Source organism: Macaca fascicularis, chromosome 15 (assembly GCF_037993035.2).
Source record: "Macaca fascicularis isolate 582-1 chromosome 15, T2T-MFA8v1.1".
NCBI lineage: Eukaryota > Metazoa > Chordata > Mammalia > Primates > Cercopithecidae > Macaca > Macaca fascicularis.
The window spans coordinates 1886782-1906684 of NC_088389.1; the positions used below are offsets into that span (position 1 = coordinate 1886782).

Below are 19903 nucleotides of genomic sequence, written 5' to 3' on the forward strand. Positions count from 1 at the left end.
CAGAAGTTTAAAAGGGCTTTGCATTCCTCAGATAAATGATTTTTTTCTTTCTCATTTGCCCCCCTTTTGATCAAAATATTTCTTCTTGAAAGCATTGATTATCAAAATCCGAGGGTCAGAGTGTCCCCTCTTGTGGGAAGGCTCATTCCCACATAGTCCTGTCCCATTCCAAGCAGGGAAGGAGGAGACATTTCAGGGAGGATTGTTTTTTTTAAGAACATCACAAACTGAATTGGAATGGCATCACAGGGTGGCAAACATGAGGCCTCAGTGAAGTCATTAACTTATACAGCTGTTATCACCTGTTGAATCATCTCTAGTTTTTAGAAACACCATTAATTTTAGTTTTCTCAGAAGTAACACATAGGACTATAACCAATTTATATGCTAGATGAAAGAAACATACCTATTCCATTAGGGAGACAACTAAAAACATGAAGAAACTAAAATCCATGTTCTTCTTTATTTATTATTTAGCGATGGGGTCTTGCTTTGTTGCCCACGCTGGAGTGCAGAGGCACAATCCCCACTCATAGCAGCCTTGAGCTCTTGGGCTTAAAGGGTCCTCTTGTCTCAGCCTCCCGAGTACCTGGGAATACAGGTGTTTGCCACCAGGACCGGCTAATTTTTTAATTTTTTTGGTGGAGACTAGGTCTTGCCACCTTGCCCAGGCTAGTCTCGAACTCCTGAGCCCAAGCGATCCTCTCATCTGGGCCTCCCAAAGTGCTGGGATTATAGGTGTGAACACTGTACCCAGCCAGGTTCTTCTTCTTTTTTTTTTTTTTTTTTTTGAGACGGAGTCTCGCTCTGTTGCCCAGGCTGGAGTGCAGTGGCGCGATCTCGGCTCACTGCAAGCTCCGCCTCCCGGGTCCACGCCATTCTCCTGCCTCAGCCTCCCGAGTAGCTGGGACTACAGGTGCCCGCCACCTCGCCCGGCTAATTTTTTGTATTTTTAGTAGAGACGGGGTTTCACTGTGGTCTCGATCTCCTGACCTTGTGATCCGCCCGCCTCGGCCTCCCAAAGTGCTGGGATTACAGGCGTGAGCCACCGCGCCAGGCCTAGGTTCTTCTTTAGAGACTTGTAGCCAGAAGATTGTTCAGGATTTAGTCCAGATTATAGGAAAATAAAAAATACAATGGTCAGGGATAGAATCCAGTAATAGGTATGCTATAGTTTTTCTCTGAAACATAATTTTTCTCTACTTCCCCATTTCTACCAAAGATAAATCTTGGTAAGACCAATTTACTTGTAAAATAAATTTTAGGATTATATTTGGCCTGATTATTTGCCTAAAGTACAACAACAGTGGTGACTGGCCATACAGGCTTCTTTTTAAATTGGCTGGAACTTTGCCATAAGGAATTTCAGATTAGACTTTTTTTCCCCATGTCAGACAGGTAATGTGCTGACATCATAACAGGGTTTGAGGGAGACATACCCTACACATGAGGCAATCATCATGCTTATGAACTACAAAAGGGTCAGATTAGACCTTTAAAAGCCACTTGAGGGGTGGGCACGGTGGCTCACGCCTGTAATCCCAGCACTTTGGGAGGCCGAGGTGGGCAGATCACGAGGTCAGGAGATCGAGAGCATCCTGGCTAACACGGTGAAACCCCGTCTCTACTAAAAAAAAATACAAAATATTAGCCAGGCGTGGTGGCGGGCGCCTGTCCCAGCTACTCCAGAGGCTGAGGTGGAGAATGGCGAACCCGGGAGGCGGAGCTTGCAGTGAGCCGAGATCTCACCACTGCACTCCAGCCTGGCCCACAGAGCGAGACTCCGTCTCAAAAAAAATAAATAATACCTGTATGAATTAGGGGGTGAATGTCTTCCAGGTCCCAAACTATCTTGAAGTTCCTGGATCTGTCAGAAAGTGGCATTCTTTACTTACCTCAAGGCCAAGAACCTTGTAAGGGAACTATGTAAACAGGGCACCAGTCCAGTCATCCCAAGGGGCTTTTTATTGGCTCTGTAAAGTGCACCTGGATTCCTCAAAGCAGTCTGGTCATATCCGAAAATACGTCATCCCAGTCCAAGCCTTGGTAGAATAACCAGGGTCTCCAATTGTGTCCTGTTACAAGGAAAACAGATTCTTACTGAACTCATGCAGATAACTACATTGCCATAAAATAAGAATACTCATGAATCACTTCCAGATTTTTGAGAAATCAGAGAAAAAGACAAATGTTTCAGTTTTGCTCACAAAAGTGTATGTCACCCAATTGCTATAGCTATAAATAGCTCACTCAAACAGAAAAAGGATTTTGGACTCTGGAAAACAAAATATAAAAAGAGTCAGCTAGGTTTCAACAACAACAAAAAGTCACAAAAAGCATTTCAGATCTCTCTCAGTTCCGTTCTATGTAATTTGCTTTTTTTTGAGACGGAGTCTCGCTCTGTCACCCAGGCTGGAGTGCAGCGGCGCGACCTCAGCTCACTGCAAGCGCCACCTCCTGGGTTCACGCCATTCTCCTGTCTCTGCCTCCCAAGTAGCTGGGACTACAGGCGCCGCCATCACGCCAGACTAATTTTTTGTATTTTTAGTAGAGACGGGGTTTCACCGTGTTAGCCAGGCCAGGATGGTCTCGATCTCCTGACCTCATGATCCACCTGCTTTGGCCTCCCACAGTGCTTGGATTACAAGCGTGAGCCACCGCGCCCAGCCGCTTTCTTCTGTATGATGTTGGGTTAGCAATCCTCATGAAAGCATCGGCTTTTTAATAAGAGTCCTGGACATTTTTACGTGGTCCATTGGTATGATCTCCCAAGTTATCAGAAGTCTGTATACTTGTCAGTGTCCTTTCCATGAAGTTCCTTGAAGAAAATGCACATTTTAGACTGTAGCTTATTTTATTTATTTATTTATTTATTTTGAGACGGAGTCTTGCTCTGTTGCCCAGGCTGGAGTGCAGTGGCACAATCTCGGGGTTACTGCAACCTCTGCCTCCCAGGTTCGAGCAGTTCTCCTGCCTCAGCCTCCCAAGTAGCTGGAATTACAGGCATGTGCCACCATACCCAGCTAATTTTGTATTTTTAATAGAGAGGGAGTTTTACCACGCTGGCCTTGCTGGTTTCGAACTCCTGACCTCAAGTTATCCACCCGCCTCAGCCTCCCTAAGTGTTGGGATTACAGGCGTGAGCCACCATGCCCAGCCTTAAACTGCATTTTGAGAAGAAAGTAAAACAGTAATTTTCTGTGGATAACAAAAGACTTAGAGTAGCCATGGGTGAAGATGCGATTGACAGGGAATTTGGTTCCTTCTGTGGTTAAAACAATTGAACATATAATCACGACTGATAACATACCAAGACATGTCAGAATTTTTAGGAATCTCATACAATTTTGGAACATATGTTAATAATACATTTATACAAATATAACTCAAACAGCATTCCACATTTGATGATGCTTCCTGTATGATTTTAACATACCAGATAAGCCTCATACATACATCTCCCTTGGACTTCTCGAGGTTCCTGTTTGTTATGTCCAAGTTAGTTCAGGTCAAAAAACCCTTAATTTTAGGACTTGAAATTTGATTTTGGGCCAGGCGCGGTGGCTCAAGCCTGTAATCCCAGCACTTTGGGAGGCCGAGACGGGCGGATCATGAGGTCAGGAGATCGAGACCATCCTGGCTAACACAGTGAAACCCCTTCTCTACTGAAAATACAAAAAATTAGCCGGGCGAGGTGGTGGGCGCCTGTAGTCCCAGCTACTCAGGAGGCAGGAGAATGGCGTGAACCCGGGAGGCGGAGCTTGCAGTGAGCTGAGATCCAGCCACTGCACTCCAGCCTGGGAGACAGAGCGAGACTCCGTCTCAAAAAAAAAAAAAAAAAGAAATTTGATTTTGGGAAGTATGTCAAATATCAAAGGCTTAAAACAATTTCAAAATAGGATCACAGGTCACTGTAAACTAAGCCATTCATTTAATCAAATTGGTAATTCAGAGATTTCCCAAAGCAAAAACCTTTACTATGATAGAGAGGAGACTTAGTTTCCCAAGCAATCGACAGACCTAATAAAGACAGCATGAAGCAAACACAATGTCTCTCCCTTTCCCCTCTTTTTTTTTCCTGTTTACTCAAAAGATAAAAATATTTTACAATCTTATTAATACTACATGAAATGTTGTTCAAAAGAAAAACAAACTCTACTTTTCTTATCCATCCATCTCACATACAGAATTGATTCTCTTATATTTAGTAGTTTCAGTTACATATATTAATTACGGTGTTAACTTAGTGACCCTAATTTTCAGTCAGAAACTTAGGGAGTAATTTTTTTTTTTTTTTGAGACGGAGTCTCGCTCTGTCACCCAGGCTGGAGTGCAGTGGCCAGATCTCAGCTCACTGCAAGCTCCGCCTCCCGGGTTCACGCCATTCTCCTGCCTCAGCCTCCTGAGTAGCTGGGACTACAGGCGCCCGCCACCTCGCCCGGCTAATTTTTTGTATTTTTTAGTAGAGACGGGGTTTCACCGTGTTAGCCAGGATGGTCTCGATCTCCTGACCTCGTGATCCGCCCGTCTCGGCCTCCCAAACTGCTGGGATTACAGGCTTGAGCCACCGCGCCCGGCCTTAGGGAGTAATTTTGAACTGTATTTGTAGATGAAAACCATTTCATAATGTTTTACAGAGGTACATTTCCTAAATTTTTTTATTAACAGATCTAACTATATTTAGCTTTCCTATACCATATAAAAATAAGATACTAAAGTATATAAGCTTAAACTTATGCTTAGTAATTAATGTTTCAATGTTGTACTTAGAAATGACTCAGACGAGGCCGGGCGCCGTGGCTCAAGCCTGTAATCCCAGCACTTTGGGAGGCCGAGGCGGGCGGATCACAAGGTCAGGAGATCGAGACCACAGTGAAACCCCGTCTCTACTAAAAATACAAAAAATTAGCCGGGCGCGGTGGCGGGCGCCTGTAGTCCCAGCTACTCAGGAGGCTGAGGCAGGAGAATGGCGTAAACCCGGGAGGCGGAGCTTGCAGTGAGCCGAGATTGCGCCACTGCACTCCAGCCTGGGCGACAGAGCGAGACTCCGTCTCAAAAAAAAAAAAAAAAAAGAAATGACTCAGACGTTTGTTTGTTTGTTTGTTTGTTTTTTGAGATGGAGTCTCACTCTTGTCGCCCAGGCTGGAGTGCAGTGGCACAGTCTCGGCTCACTGCAACCTTCGCTTCCCGGGTTCAAGCGATTCTCCTGCCTCAGCCTCCCAAGTTAGCTGAGATTACAGGTGGATGCCACCATGCCTGGCTAATTTTTGTATTTTTAGTAGAGATGGGGTTTCACCATGTTGGCCAGGCTGATCTCGAACTCCTGACCTCAGGTGGTCCACCCGCCACGGCCTCCCAGAATAGTGGGATTACAGGTGTGAGCCACTGCGCCCGGCAACAAAAGGAGATTAACAGGAGAAGTGGCATCACCCAGGGCACAGACATCCTGCCAGCCCCGGGGGTCCTCGGCCTCCCAGTGACCCTGTGTCCCCGAGGTTCAGCCATCCCTTCCGTGGTCCCACCCCAGTCCTTGCAGCTCACGCCCTCCTGCCCCGCCAGCCCCTCACCCACGGGCTCCTCAGATCCCCCGGCTCTGTCCTTTCCTCCCCGCCTGACTGCCCGGCCTCCGCTGCAGGCGCCCTGGGCAGGAGACGCCCGCGGCACGGCCTGCGCTTGAAGGAGGCGGGAAGGGCCCAGCCGCGGTGGTGGCCAGTGTGCCCGGGGCGCACACGTGGTGTCGCTGATGTCGCCTGCGCCGACCTCCTGTTCGTTTCATGGCGGAAGCTGCTCCGCCGCGTGGTGGCTGCGCGCCTCCTCCTCCGCTCGGCGGTTCTTTCTCCGTGACCGCCACGCGCGGCGCGGCTGGAGTCGTTTGTGCGCGAGCGTTCGTGCGGACGCGCGTTGCTGGTCCCCGTGGTCTCTGCCCGGGAGGGGAACTGCCAGGGCCCGTGGTCACTGTGTTCGACTATCCGGGGAACGGGTGGGCTGTGGGGTGTGGCCGCGCCGCCTCCGGCCCGTCGCGCCGTTCGCTCCACGCAGATGCGGTCCGCAGGGGCCTCCATGCCGCGGAACCGGCGGTCGGGTTCGGCCTCACCCGGGGACCCGTCCGGCCCCTCTGCAGGCGCGCTCGCTTCCTGGCAGCCTGGGCGCCGCCGGGGTGTGCTGTGCTCACCGCCCCCAGGTTACCATGTTCACGGCAAACCGTGGGAACTGGCCACCCCCGTGCCTGCGCCCGCCTGAGTCCCAGGCCGTATCCTCTGTCCGAGTCAGACCCGTGTGTCTCCCACCGCCCTGCTGACTTCTTCCCCGGCGTCAGGTGGGCGCGCCTCCCCGGGGACGAAAGCCCTCACCGCGGGCCCGGCTTCGCCCGGGAGCTCGGGCCTCACAAGGGTCGCCCTCCCCTGCCCTCGCCGCCTCCGCCTAGGAGAGCCTAAGGTGGGGTCCCCTTGGTCAGACCCTCCTGTGTAGTTGGGCGTGTTCTGGCCGCGGCTGTCGGGAAACCGGGAGGTGTCGGGGCTTCCTGGCCTCCTGACTTGTGGACGGCGGCACCGTCATCAGCCCCGAGCCCAGCCCGGGGAGGGCCTGCTCCCTTCTGCTCCAGGTGGGAGCGGCTCCTGCCCGGGGCGCCTCCGTGAGCACCCTCGCGAGCTCGCGACAGCCCCAGGCTGGGCTGCGGGACCGACCCTGGGTGTTGGTCCTTGTGTCACGGGCGGTGTAGAACGAGGTCCTGGAACCTGGTGCCGCCTCGGTGTGACCTGGCTGTGTCGCGTCCCCATCCTCCATAGAGGGTGGCTGCCTGGTGTGGTGCAGGATGGTGCTCTGAGCCGTGTGGCGTTTCCCAGCACGTGTTAGGGTCCTGGGTGGAAAGGACTTTGGGGAAGCAGCAGCTGGGCCTCTGAGGGTACGGACGCCTGCCCGGGGATCAGCTGGGCTGGCCGGATGTTTCTGGTGGAGACCTGGGACGTGAGCCGATGGACTGCCGGCGGTCCCTCCTGGACTGTGCAGAAGCTGTGGTGGAATGTGAGCCCGACCTGGGGTGCCGGCCTGATGGGAAGGTGGCAGAGGCTGTGTGACTTGGAGATAGGTCATGAAGGCCCTGAGGTTGCCCTTTTGTCTCTGTGGGTCCCTCGCTCTGGGGACCTTGGGCTGCCGAGGACTGAGTGCAGTGCAGTCCTGGTGGAGCAGCCACCTACCCAGCCACCGAATTCAGTGCCCTGGCCCTGGTGGAGTGGCCACCCAGCCAGCCACCGAATTCAGTGCCCTCGCCCTGGTGGAGTGGCCACCCAGCCAGCCACAGAATTCAGTGCCCTCGCCCTGGTAGAGGGTCCACCCAGCCAGCCACAGAATTCAGTGCCCTCGCCCTGGTAGAGGGTCCACCCAGCCGGCCACCGCAGAATTCTTGGCCCTCAGGCACTGCCGAAGAGAGCGAAAGCCCGGGCTGTGGGGCCGACGTGTGGCTGGCAGTGGCCGGCGGCAGGCAGAGGCCGTGTCACCGTGGGTGAGGCCTGGAGGTGCTAAAGCTAAGATCCCATCCTGGTTTTAACCTTCAAAAATATCATTAATGGTTTTTTCTTCTTTCATGAATACAAACCAGGGTGTGTACATTGTGTAGTATTCAGACAATACAAAACAGAGCAAAGCACGGAGGCGCCGTCGGCAGAGTAGCCAGACCCTCACAGGTGCGTCTCCCGGGTTCTGGGAAGGAGCCTTGCAGTGTGCAGCGTGGTTGCCTTAGGGTAACGCAACTTTATACTGCTCTGTGAAGCCTTTCCCATGGCATTAAGTATTTTTATAAAACATGGTTTTAAAATGCTGTTTATCATTCATCAGATTCTACCTGTGTGATCAGAACTGGGGTCCTTGGGAAAGCCCATCCTTGATGGGGGCCTGTTGGCCCCACCCCGTCTGCAAGGGTGACCCCAACGTGTGCTGCTGGCACCTCCCAGAAAGGATTCCCCAGAGCCCACAGGGCCACCTGGCCCGTCCTCACAGCTGTCCCATGGTACACCTGTGTGTTGTGGGCAGTGAGCTGCGAGGGAGGTGGGGGGCAGAGAGAAGCTTGACTCAGGGCTAAAACCAACACGGTGAACAGGAAAGGTGTCCTTCAAAACCGCAGCCTGGGCAGGAGCAGTGGCTCCTGCCTGTAATCCCAGCACTTTGGGAAGCCAAGGCGGGCGGATCACCTGAGGTCAGGAGTTTGAGACCAGCCTGGCGAACATGGAGAAACCCTGTCTCTACTGAAATTACAAAAATTTAGCCAGGTGTGGTGGTGCATGCCTGTAATCCCAGACACTCAGGAGGCTGAGGCAGGAGAATCGTTTGAACCCAGGAGGCGGAGGTTGCAGTGAGCTGAGATCGCACCACTGTACTCCAACTTGGGCGACAGAGCGAAACTCCATCTCAAAAACAAAAACAAAAACAAAAAAACTTGCGACCGTCCAGGCGCAATGGCTCACGCCTGTAATCCCAGCACTTTGGGAGGCCGAGGTGGGCGGATTGCTTGAGGTCAGGAGTTCAAGACCATCCTGGCCAACATGATGAAACCCCATTTCTACTAAAAATACAAAAATTAGCTGGGCGTGGTGGCACGGGCCTGTAATCTCAGCTACTTGAGAGGCTGAGGCAGGACGGACAATCGGTTGAACCCTGGAGGCGAAGCTTGCAGTGAGCCGAGATCAACCCCCTGCACTCCAGCTTGGGCGACAAAGTGAGACTCCATCTCAGCCTGGGTAACAGAGCGAGACTCCATCTCAAAAAAAAAACAAAACATAAAAAGAAACATACAAACAACCCCTGCTACCTACATGGACCCCCCGGGGGACAAACATGCCGGCACCCCCCGGGAGGGGTGATGTGGGGCCCCACACCTGTCACACCTGCTGGCCTCCTTCTCCATCTCCTGTACAATATCCCTGGAAAGTTACTTTTTTTTTTTTTGAGACGGAGTCTCACTCTGTCGCCCAGGCTGGAGTGCAGTGGCGTGATCTCGGCTCACTGCAAGCTCTGCCTCCCGGGTTCAGGCCATTCTCCTGCCTCAGCCTCCCGAGTAGCTGGGACTACAGGCGCCCGCCACCGTGCCTGGCTAATTTTTTTTTTGTATTTATAGTAGAAACAGGGTTTCACCGTGTTAGCCAGGATGGTCTTGATCTCCTGACCTCGTGATCTGCCCCCTCGGCCTCCCAAAGTGCTGGGATTACAGACGTGAGCCACCGTGCGTGGCCAGGAAGTTCCTTTTTGTGTTTAAAATTGGTCATCTTAATTGTTAAAGAAAGGAACAATCCTTAAGTTAAATTGGTAAGTTTAAAAAAATGAAAGACAGCAACAGGCGTTGGTGAGGCTGTGGAGAAATTAGAATCCTCGTGCATTATAGATGCAAGCATAAAATGGTACGTCCACTGTGGAAACAGTCTGGTGGTTCCTCAAAAAGCTAAACATAGAAACACCAGGAGACTCAGCAGTTCCAGTCCTAGGAATGTGTGTCCCCAGATCAGTGAGAACACTCCACACAGAAACACATACACAGCTGTTCACAGCAGCACTGTTTATAACAGCCAGACAAGGGGGTGCAGCCCGAATGTCTGCTGGACAAACAGCCCGTGATCCCTGCACACGGTGGGGCAGGACTCAGCCATGGAGAGGCAGTTCCAGCACACGCTGCTGCAGGGATGAGCTTTGAAGACACCGTGCCGAGTGAAATCAGCCAGAGAACAGAACCTGTATGGTCTCCTTTATAGGAACTGCCCAAAATAGAAAAATTCACAGAGACAGAAAATGGCCAGGGCCTGAGGAGGGGCGGAGGGAGTAACTGTTGATGGGCACGTGGTTCATTGTCTTTGGGGCAGTGAAAATGTTCTGGGCTGACACAGGTGGATTGCTTGAGGTCAGGAGTTCCAGACCAGCCTGGCCAGACGTAGCAAGACCCTGTCTCAACCAGAAATACTAAACTTAGCCGGGGGTGGTAGCGGGCGCCTGTAGTCCCAACTACTCAGGAGACTTAGGCACAAGAATCACTTGAGCCAGGAGGTGGAGGTTACGGTGAGCTGGGATTGCACCACTGCACTCCCCTGCAGGTGACAGAGCAAGACCCTGTCTCAAAAAAAAAAAAAACTAAGCCGGGCTCGGTGGCTCACGTCTGTAATCCCAGCACTTTGGGAGGCCGAGGCAGGTGGATCGCGAGGTCAGGAGATCGAGATCATCCTGGCTAACACAGTGAAACCCCGTCTCTACTAAAAATACAAAAAATTAGCCGGACACGGTGGCAGGTGCCTGTAGTCCCAGCTACTTGGGAGGCTGAGACAGGAGAATGACGGGAACCCAGGAGACGGAGCTTGTAGTGAGCCGAGATTGTGCCACTGCACTCCAGCCTGGGTGACAGAGCGAGACTCTGTCTCAAAAAAAAAAAAAAATCTGGAGTTGGATAGTAGTGATGGTGACTCATGTCTGTGAATATGTTAAAAACAGTTGTAACTTTAGGGTAAATTTTATGGTGTATGAATTATATCTCAAAGTTGTCAAACAGTCACTGAGGCTGGGTGTAGTGGCTCACACCTGTAATCCCAGCACTTAGGGAGGTCGAGGCAGGAGGATCACCAAGCTCAGGAGTTTGAGACCAGTCTGGGCAACATAGTGAGACCCCATCTCTACAAAAAATACCCCCCCAAGGCCGGGCGCGGTGGCTCAAGCCTGTAATCCCAGCACTTTGGGAGGCCGAGGCGGGTGGATCACGAGGTCAGGAGATCGAGACTATCCTGGCTAACATGGTGAAACCCCGTCTCTACTAAAAATACAAAAAACTAGCCGGGCATGGTGGCGGGCGCCTGTAGTCTCAGCTACTTGGGAGGCTGAGGCAGGAGAATGGCGTGAACCCAGGAGGCGGAGCTTGCAGTGAGCCGAGATCACGCCACTGCACTCCAGCCTGGGAGACACAGCGAGACTCCGTCTCAAAAAAAAAAAAAAAAAAAAATACCCCCCCAAAATTATCCGGGTGCAGTGTGTACTGCGGTGGTCCCAGCTACTCAGAAGGCTGAGGTGGGAGGATCGTTTGAGCCTGGGAGGTGGAGGCTGCCATGAGCCGTGATCGCTCCACTGCACTCCAGCCTGGGCAACAGTGAGACCCTGTCTCAAAAAAATTAAATAAAAATGGTCACTGAGATGGTAAACACATGGAATTCCCTTTGAAGCTGGTGGACACAGTGTGTGAGTCAAGGCTGCTGTTCACTGAGGAGGCCTGAGCCTCCCTCCCGAGGGGCCCCGGCTGTGCATCGTCATCTTGCCAGCGTCAGCTCATCCTGCTGTGCCCTCGTGCTTCTGGGGGCTGCTCCCGGGGGGCTCCGGGGTATCCACCCTGTCCCATGTGGAAGGTTTTCTGGTTTCCCCTGGCATTGGGGAGCGGTGGCCACAGGCCTGTTTGCTTCTCCTAGAAGGGCCCCGGTGGGCACCTGGAGCTTTATGACGAGGAGGCTTTTACGTTTTCTTGCAAGCACGTTTAAAAAATGAGAAACAGGCCGGGCGCGGTGGCTCAAGCCTATAATCCCAGCACTTTGGGAGGCCGAGACGGGCGGATCACAAGGTCAGGAGATCGAGACCATCCTGGCTAACCCGGTGAAACCCCGTCTCTACTAAAAAATACAAAAAACTAGCCGGGCGAGGTGGCGGGCGCCTGTAGTCCCAGCTACTCAGGAGGCTGAGGCAGGAGAATGGCGTAAACCCGGGAGGCGGAGCTTGCAGTGAGCTGGGATCCGGCCACTGCACTCCAGCCTGGGCAACAGAGCGGGACTCTGTCTCAAAAAAAAAAAAGAGAAACAAGTGAATTTATTTTTATAATATATTTTATTTAACTCCAGTATACCCAAAATATTGCCATTTCCACATGTAGTCGATATAAAAAGCTGTCACAGACATATTGACACTGTCTTTAATCACGTGTTTTGCACTTTCAGCTGTGGCTGCCGTGTCAGACAATATGAGGTGGGGAGGGGACAGGCCTCGAAGGCCTCCCTTGGGGAATGACAGCTTCTGGGGGCTCTGAAGCTGGTGTTGCCCGCCCACTCGCTCCGGGTCTCAGGCCGGCCTCCCGCCCCCTGTCCTTGCCGCATCCTCAGGGCGGCAGCTGCCCCTCAAGGACGGGTGAGGGTGGTCAGCGCTCTCAGAAGGGGGCAGTAAGGCCGGCTCTGTGGGGGTGGGGGAGCCTGGGAGCCCCCCGTCGGGTTGCCAGGGAGACCTGGGGGCACACAGCCCACTCTCTGTCCGCCTCCCACCCTCCTGGCCACGCCTGCTGGCGGCACGAGGCCCACCTGGAGGGCCCGCCGGTCCTCAGGGGAACACCACAGAAAAACCGCAGAGGAAGCGTGATCTGGCGCCCGGACAAGAATGCAGGGTGGCCCGGCTTCCAGTCCGTCTTGGGTGACTCACTGCGGCGTGCAGAAAACACCATTGTGCGCCTGGGCCACAGGAAGCCCTCCGCCTCCCCCCCCACTCCCCCCTCCGCCTCCCCCCCACTCCCCCCTCCGCCTCCCCCCCACTCCCCCCTCCGCCTCCCCCCCCACTCCCCCCCCACCTCCCCCCCCACTCCCCCCCCCCCGCCCCCGCCTGCCGCTCCTTTTCCAGGTCCTGGGGTGGGTGGCGCTGTGGCACCGACGGAGAGACTGATGGCTGCCATCGGCCCACCATGGCCACTTCTCACCCTCCGCCAGTAACCTGGCTTCTTGTGGGGTCCTTCGAGGTCTGTCTGTTCGGGGGTCATTTGAGGGAGCTTTGGCTCCTACTTGAGGGCAAAGCTTCAAGGGAGGGGCCCCTGCACGTCCTGTTGGTCCCGCTGGTCCCACCTTCCTGCAGAGGCTCCCTGGGAGGCCGCGGCATCCAGGCCGGGCCTCCCAGGAAACCGAGGAGTGGGGCTGCCACCCACCCCGCCTCAGAGCCCATCTCCAGAGCAAGCCCCGTGCCCAGGGCTCAGGGGCAGCTGTGCCTTAGCTGGTTTCCTTCTCTGGGAAGGGGGCGTCCTGGGCTCAGCTGGGTTTGGGGTGAATACGAGCCTTCCTGAGTGTGCGTGCCACTCCCACGCCTGCATCATCTACTCCGTCTCACAGCGAGGCCTGAGACTCCCCCAGGGGCCATGTGTCAGGCCAGGGCCTGGGATTCCCCACCCGAGGGGCCGGCCTCAGGGCTCCAGCTGGAATCTGCTACAGGTTCTGTGGTGGTCCAGGGGCCCTGGAGGTGCCAGCCTATGCCCACTGGCCACCTGCTCAACGCACAGGGCAGCCACAGCCAATGACCGAAACTGCACCGAGGCTGGGGGCTGGGGCTCCGGGCACAGTCATCTGCAGACTCCTGTACCCCACTCAAGCCCTGGGGGTCTGCCAGGCTCTGTGGGAAAGGACACAGCCCTCGCCCTGCCCCCGCCCTCAGCAGCGTCGCCTCCACAGTGAGTCAGGCATGTCCCCCGTGGGTCACCTCCTCCATGCCAGGCCGCCCCCAGGGGGGGCTCCCTTGTGCAGTTCTGCCCCGTGTGGGTGGGGGCCCCGCTGCACCGCCTCCCTGGGTGTGGGTCGTGGGGCCGGGGAACAAGAGCCTCTGGGGTTCTTGGAGCCCAGCGTTCTGTGGTCACAGGACTCATGGCAACAATTTGGCTTGAGTTAGCACCTTTCAGAAGAAATGAAGACACTTAAGAGAGTTGGTTGTTAATTTTTTTTTTTTTTTTTTTGGAGACAGAGTTTCACTTTGTCGCCCAGGCTGGAATGCAGTGGTGCAATCTCAGCTCACTGCAACCTCCGCCTCGCAGGTTCAAGTGATTCTCTTGCCTCACCCTGCCAAGTAGCTGGGATTACAGGCACCCACCACCATGCTTAGCTAATTTTTGTATTTTTAGTAGAGACGGAGTTTCACTATGTTGGCCAGGCTGGTTTCAAACTCCTGGCCTCAAATGATCTGCCCGCCTCAGGCTCCCACAGTGCTAGGATAAGAGTCGTGGTCTCAGCTCACTGCAACCTCCGCCGCCCGGCGTTCACGCCATTCTGCCTTAACCTCCCGAGGAGCTGGGATTACAGGCGCTGGCTACCACGCCCGGCTAATTTTTTGTATTTTTAGTAGAGACGGGATTTCACCATGTTGGCAAGGCTGGTCTCGAACTCCTGTCCTTGTGATCCGCTTACCTCGGCCTCCCAAAGTGCTGGGATTATAGGCGTGATCCACTGTGCCAGGCCATCAGTTGTTAATTTTAAGTGGAAGCTGCAAAACTGGTGAGTGGCATTGCCCCATCAGGGACCCGGGGAGCCCCGTTTGTCCTGGCGTGGGCTTGGGACCCGGCACCGTGTTCCGAGAAAGATGCTGAGGGATCCAGACAGGCGTTTTCACCCTAAAACGAGACCAGTTACAGAAAGTGTGCGGTGGGGGAATGTGAACTGAATCCTTGCCAGCTGCTTCCGTTCTCAGTCACATCAGCCTGTATCTCCACTTGGTCATTTTTAGGTCCAGGGTTTTGTAGACACAGCTCTCTCCCTACCCATCACACGCCCTTCCTACAAGCCCTGCGCCCTCCCTACCCGCCCTCCCTACACACCGCACACCACCATGCCTGGATACATACCTATTTCTTTCGTAGAAACAGGGTCTCACTATGTTGCCCAGGCTGGACTCAAGCGATCCACCTGCCAAGGCCTCCCAAAGTGGTGGGATCAGAGATGTGAGCCACCACGCCGGGCCAGTTTTCTGTTACTTAAAACAGAATATCTAAAACTGGGTATTTTTTTTTTTTGAGACGGAGTCTTGCTCCGTTGCCCAGGCTCGATCTCGGCTCACTGCAAGCTGTGCCTCCCGGGTTCCCGCCATTCTCCTGCCTCAGCCTCCCGAGTAGCTGGGACTACAGGCACCCGCCACCTCGCCCAGCTAATTTTTTGTATTTTTAGTAGAGACAGAGTTTCACCGTGTTAGCCAGGATGGTCTCGATCTCCTGACCTCATGATCCGCCCATCTTGGCCTCCCAAAGTGCTGGGATTACAGGCATGAGCCACAGTGCCCGGCCAAACTGGGTAATTTATAAAGAAAAGGAATTTATTTCTTACAGCTCTGGAGGCTAAGTCTAAGGGCGAGGGGAGCATCCGAGGAGGCGTTCATGCTGGCGGGACTCTGAATGAGGAGGTATTCATGCTGGTGGGACTCCAAAGGGTCCTGAGGCAGCTCGGGGCAGCCATGGTGAGGGCTCGGTATGCAGGCTCAGGCCTCAGGCCTCTCTTCCTCTTCTTATAGAGCCACCAGTTCCAGTCCCGTGATAACCCAGGAATCCACGGGCAGGATCCTCACCCCCCAGGCACGTCCCAAGGCCCCACCTGGAAATGCGGTAGCATGGTGATGGAGTCCAGCGTGTTTCAGAGGCTCAGACATTAAATTATAGCAGCTGCCCTCCCACAGAAGGGACAGGGCCAGCTGCCCCCTTCCCGGGCTGATCAGCAAAGGGAGTGCCATCGGGGCCTTGTACAGGTTCATCCTGAGCTCAGGGACAACAACAGCCTGCAGACTCCTGTGGAAAGGGGCTGACCCAGCCTGATGGTGAGAGACAAGCCACGCGGGGTGCTGTGCCTGTTCCCGCTGGCCTGGCTTCCCCGTACACGGTGGGCCTGTCCATTCCAACTGGCTCGAGGCTCTGCCTTTTTAAAGAGGACCTGGGAACTTATAAGCCACTCAAGGAACTGCAGATAAAAGGCCCCCAGTCTCAGATTTGGGGTTACCATTGGTCTGAGGGGCCAGTTCAGCTGTGCTGGATGTCCCTGGAAGGCCTTGCTGAGCAGCTGGGGGGAGGTGTGAGGGCAGCAGGGGCTGCTGTCTTCCCCCAAAGCCCTTTTTTTTTTTTTTGAGACGGAGTCTTGCTCTGTCGCCCAGCCTGGAGTGCAGTGGTGCGATCTCCGCTCACTGCAAGCTCTGCCTCCCGGATTCACACCATTCTCCTGCTTCAGCCTCCCCAGTAGCTGGGACCACAGGCACTCGCCAACACTCCTGGCAAATTTTTTTTGTATTTTTAGTAGAGACGGGGTTTCTCCATGTTATCCAGGATGGTCTCAATCTCCTGACCTCGTGATCCGCTCGCCTCAGCCTCCCAAAGTGCTGGGATTACAAGCATGAGCCACCTCGCCCGCCTCCCCCCACCCCTTTTAAAAGTCCCTTGGGAGCTTTGGAGCACGTGCAGGGCCGGGCGAGTGTTGGAGGAGGCACATCCAGGCCCTGAGAGGAAGAGACACTGTTGAGTTTTAGTAAAACACCCACCAGCTCAGTCAAACACGAGGAGGAGGGGCTGGGCTTCAGAGCTTTCTGGAGACACTGTAAGGAGGTTGGGCCAGGGAGACCTTTGGAGGTGTGAGGCTGGAAAACCCCTGGAGGCCTGAGGCTGCGCGCTTGGGCGCTGCGGGGTCTGGGGTGTCCATACTGCCCAAGGGGAAAGCCCCTCCGGCCATGCCCTACACCCTTTGCTGTGCCCCTCCCGCCTCCCGCCCCTTGCGTGTGTCCTTGGGTCCGGCCAACGCATCCAGGATCTCGAATTCCTGTGGACCTGTGGGCTCCAGTGACGGAATCACTGGGCGCTTCTCCCACTCCAGCTGTGCCGTCCTCATAGCCAGGCCAGGAGCCGCTGCGTTGGGGTTTATGCTTGGATGGTGGACGGACGTGGGTGTGTCTGGGGAGCCGCACTCCGGGGTCTGGAGCTGCGTCTCCATCCTCGCCTATGGGGGACCCTCTAAGGGCCTGCGGGCCGCCAGTCACCCTCCCTTAGCCAAGGGATGCCCGGAGATGGGGTGGGGACGCTGGGTTCTGCGTTGTGGGGCTGGCAGGACAGAGCCCGAGAGCGTCCAGACCTGCCGTTTGCATGGCACAGGGGCCCCCAGGAAAGGGCCTGCGGTGAGCCAGGGGCACATGGCCCCTCGGGGGCCTGGACCGGTGTGCGGGCTTCTCGGGGGAGCAGCCACCTCTGCGGTGTTCAGCGCAGACCGACAGAGGTGGAGGGGCCTCCCCATGCTCGCCGCGGCCGCCGGGCTGGGCTCTGCCTGCAGCGCTGGCCTGGGTGGGAACGGAGACCCAGCCTGGGCGTGCAGGTGGGGGAGGCACTTGGACTGCAGGCGCCTGGGACAGACGCGGCTGAGAGGGAGGAGGCGCTGCCGGGTTCCACCAGCAGAGGGGCCCAGAGACCGGCCCGGACGCGCGGCGGTCGGCGTGGGGTGGCCGGGACTGGCTCCTCCGCAGGCTGCCGCCCCCGCCCGGCCGCCCGCCTGCTCCGGTGCGTCTGTGAACGGCCGGGTCTGCTGCCCAGCGTTCTGGCCTCCACGACTCCGGGTGCCGCAGATGCGGGGCCTTCCCGGGCACAGGACCCCGGGACGCTGGGAGGCAGTGTTGGCCCCGCACTTCTCTCGGAGCCTGACGGCCTGGCTGGGGCTGCCCCGTCGGGTCCCCGCAGCCCGCAAGGCCGTCCCCAGCCTGCGGAGGGGCCGGGCTGTACTCCTGGCAGGGAGGGGTGGGGGCTGAGGAGCGGCCTGGGGTGGGGGTCGGGGTACAGACGCCCCAGAGGAGGGTTGGGGAGAGGGTCTAACGCCCACTGAGCCTATGGCTGGGGGAGTACTGAGAACCCAGGGAAATTTCCAGGAGCCACTGGGAGTGCCCGTGGGAGTGGAGGTGGTGGTGGGGGACCTGCTGCCTTTATTCATTTGCTCATCAAACACCATCAGCGCCGCTGATGCCGCCGCCGTCTGGGGGTCGAGGGGTGCGTTGGTGCCGGAAGCCAAGTCCACACTCCGGACGGCCATGGGGCACGGAAGGGGCAGGAGTGTTGTCCAGGAGCAGCCGTGGCCTCTGCTGTTTGGGACAAGACAAACAGAGGTGGAGTGGCCTCCCGGCAGGGCCTCCCTGTGCGATGGGGGTTTCACGAGGCTCACCCCGCCCTCGCTGCACTCAGCACCGGCCCTCCGCTCCAGATAACTTGCTGCCAGCCACCCTGCTTCTGTGCAGGGCCTCACTTTTCCTTCTTTTCTTTTCCTTTTTCTTTTCTTTTCCTTTTTTCTTTTCTTTTTTTTCCTTTCCTTTCCTTTCTTCTTTCTTTTCTTCTTCTTTTTTTTGGAAACAGGGTCTTGCTCTGTCACCCAGGCTAGAATGCAGTGGCCCAATCTTGGGTCACTCCCGAGTAGCTGGGATTACAGGTGCATGTCAACACACCCAGCTGATTTTTTTTTTTTTTTTTTTTTTTTTGAGACGGAGTCTTGCTCTGTCACCCAGGCTGGAGTGCAGTGGCACAATCTCGGCTCACTGCAAGCTCCGCCTCCCAGGTTCACACCATTCTCCTGCCTCAGCCTCCCGAGTAGCTAGGACTACAAGCGCCCGCCACCACACCTGGCTAATTTTTTTGTATTTTTAATAGAGACGGGGTTTCACTGTGTTAGCCAGGATGGTCTCGATCTCCTGACCTCGTGATCTGCCCGCCTCGGCCTCCCAAAGTGCTGGGATTACAGGCGTGAGCCACCATGCCCAGCCTGATTTTTTTTTTCATAGAGATGGGGTCTCACTATGTTGCCCAGACTGGCCTCAAACTCCTGAGCTCGAGTGCTCCTTCTGCCTCAGCCTCCCACAAAGCTGGGATTACAGACGTGAGCCACTGCGCCCGGCCAGTTTCATGTTTTATTCACTCTTCAGAGCACAGAGGCCTCTGCCTGGCACTGGGGCATGGGCAAGGTGTCTGTGGGCAGCGGGTCCCACCAAGGGCTCCAGGACAGCAGATGGTGGACAGGGCGGGGAGACTGTGTGCCTGGTACCCACCCATGTGCCGACTGGCGGGAGAAGCCAGGCTCATGCTGAGTCAGGCTAAATCTAACATTTATTAGGAACTTGATCTACTTCAATGTGATGTAAGAAAAACAGGCTGGATGTGGTGGCTCACGCCTGTAATCCCAGCACTTTGGGAGGCCAAGGTGGGCGGATAACAAGGTCAGGAGATCGAGACCATCTTGGCTGACACGGCGAAGCCCCATCTCTACTAAAAATACAAACAAATTAGCTGGGCGTGGTGGTGGGGCCTGTAGTCGCAGCTACTTGGGAGGCTGAGGCAGGGGAATGGTGGGAACCCGGGAGGCAGAGCTTGCAGTAAGCCGAGATCACACCACTGCATTCCAGCCTGGGGGACAGAGTGAGACTCCATCTCAAAAAAAAAAGAAAAAGAAAAACAAATGTGCTTTAAGCAAAAGATCCAGGGAGGAAACCAACAATAAAGAGAAATGGTGGCTTAAAAAGTGGGAGCTGTGCCTGAGCCTTCTGCCTCTCGGCCCAGAGCCTGGCATTTCTTGAACCATGAGACATAAAGTTTATTGTTGAGAGCCTGAGAAACTGCGGATGCTGGGGATGGGTGAGTGGCCTGCGACAGCCACCCTGGGCTCCGTCTGCAGCTCTGCAAATCCTTGGGCCACGGACACCAGGACGAGCCTAGGCGAGAGGACGTTGTACATGAGTCCAGGACCTGTGTGGGGGGCCCACCCTGCCCCCATTGGTACTGTGGTCCGGGGGTCCCCAAGGAGCAGCCGGGGGGAAGCAGTGGGGATTGGGGCTCTGTCCCCTGCTCAGGCCCCGGGTACCCACTGCCTTCCCCCAAGGGTGCTGGCCCAGCATCCCTGTGGGTCAGAGCCCACTGTGCCAGCCCCCAGTGCAGTTTGGAGGTCCAAGGGTGGGACATGTGGATGTGCAGGGCTCCCAAGCAGGCTCTTTGGACACCCGCTGACAGAGGCCCTGGGAATTTGGAAATGGCCACTGGCTCACCTGTGGGACAGCACTGTGTCCCCTCTCAGCACCCGGATCACCTGTCGAGAGTATGTGGCCCCTCCCCCGCACCTGGGAGGGCTGGGCCACAGCTCTGAGGGACAGGCAGAGGCTGAGACAGATGAGGTGGCAC

At 55.5% G+C, this 19903-nt stretch overlaps 1 protein-coding gene and 1 pseudogene across 46 annotated transcripts in view; one reads left to right on the forward strand and one right to left on the reverse strand.

The window, feature by feature from the left end:
- The window catches only part of EXD3 (exonuclease 3'-5' domain containing 3), a 119087-nt gene that overhangs the window by 782 nt on the left and 98402 nt on the right, over positions 1 to 19903 (forward strand). The window lies entirely within an intron of this gene.
- On the reverse strand, positions 1389 to 1483 carry LOC123569296 (small nucleolar RNA U13; annotated as a pseudogene).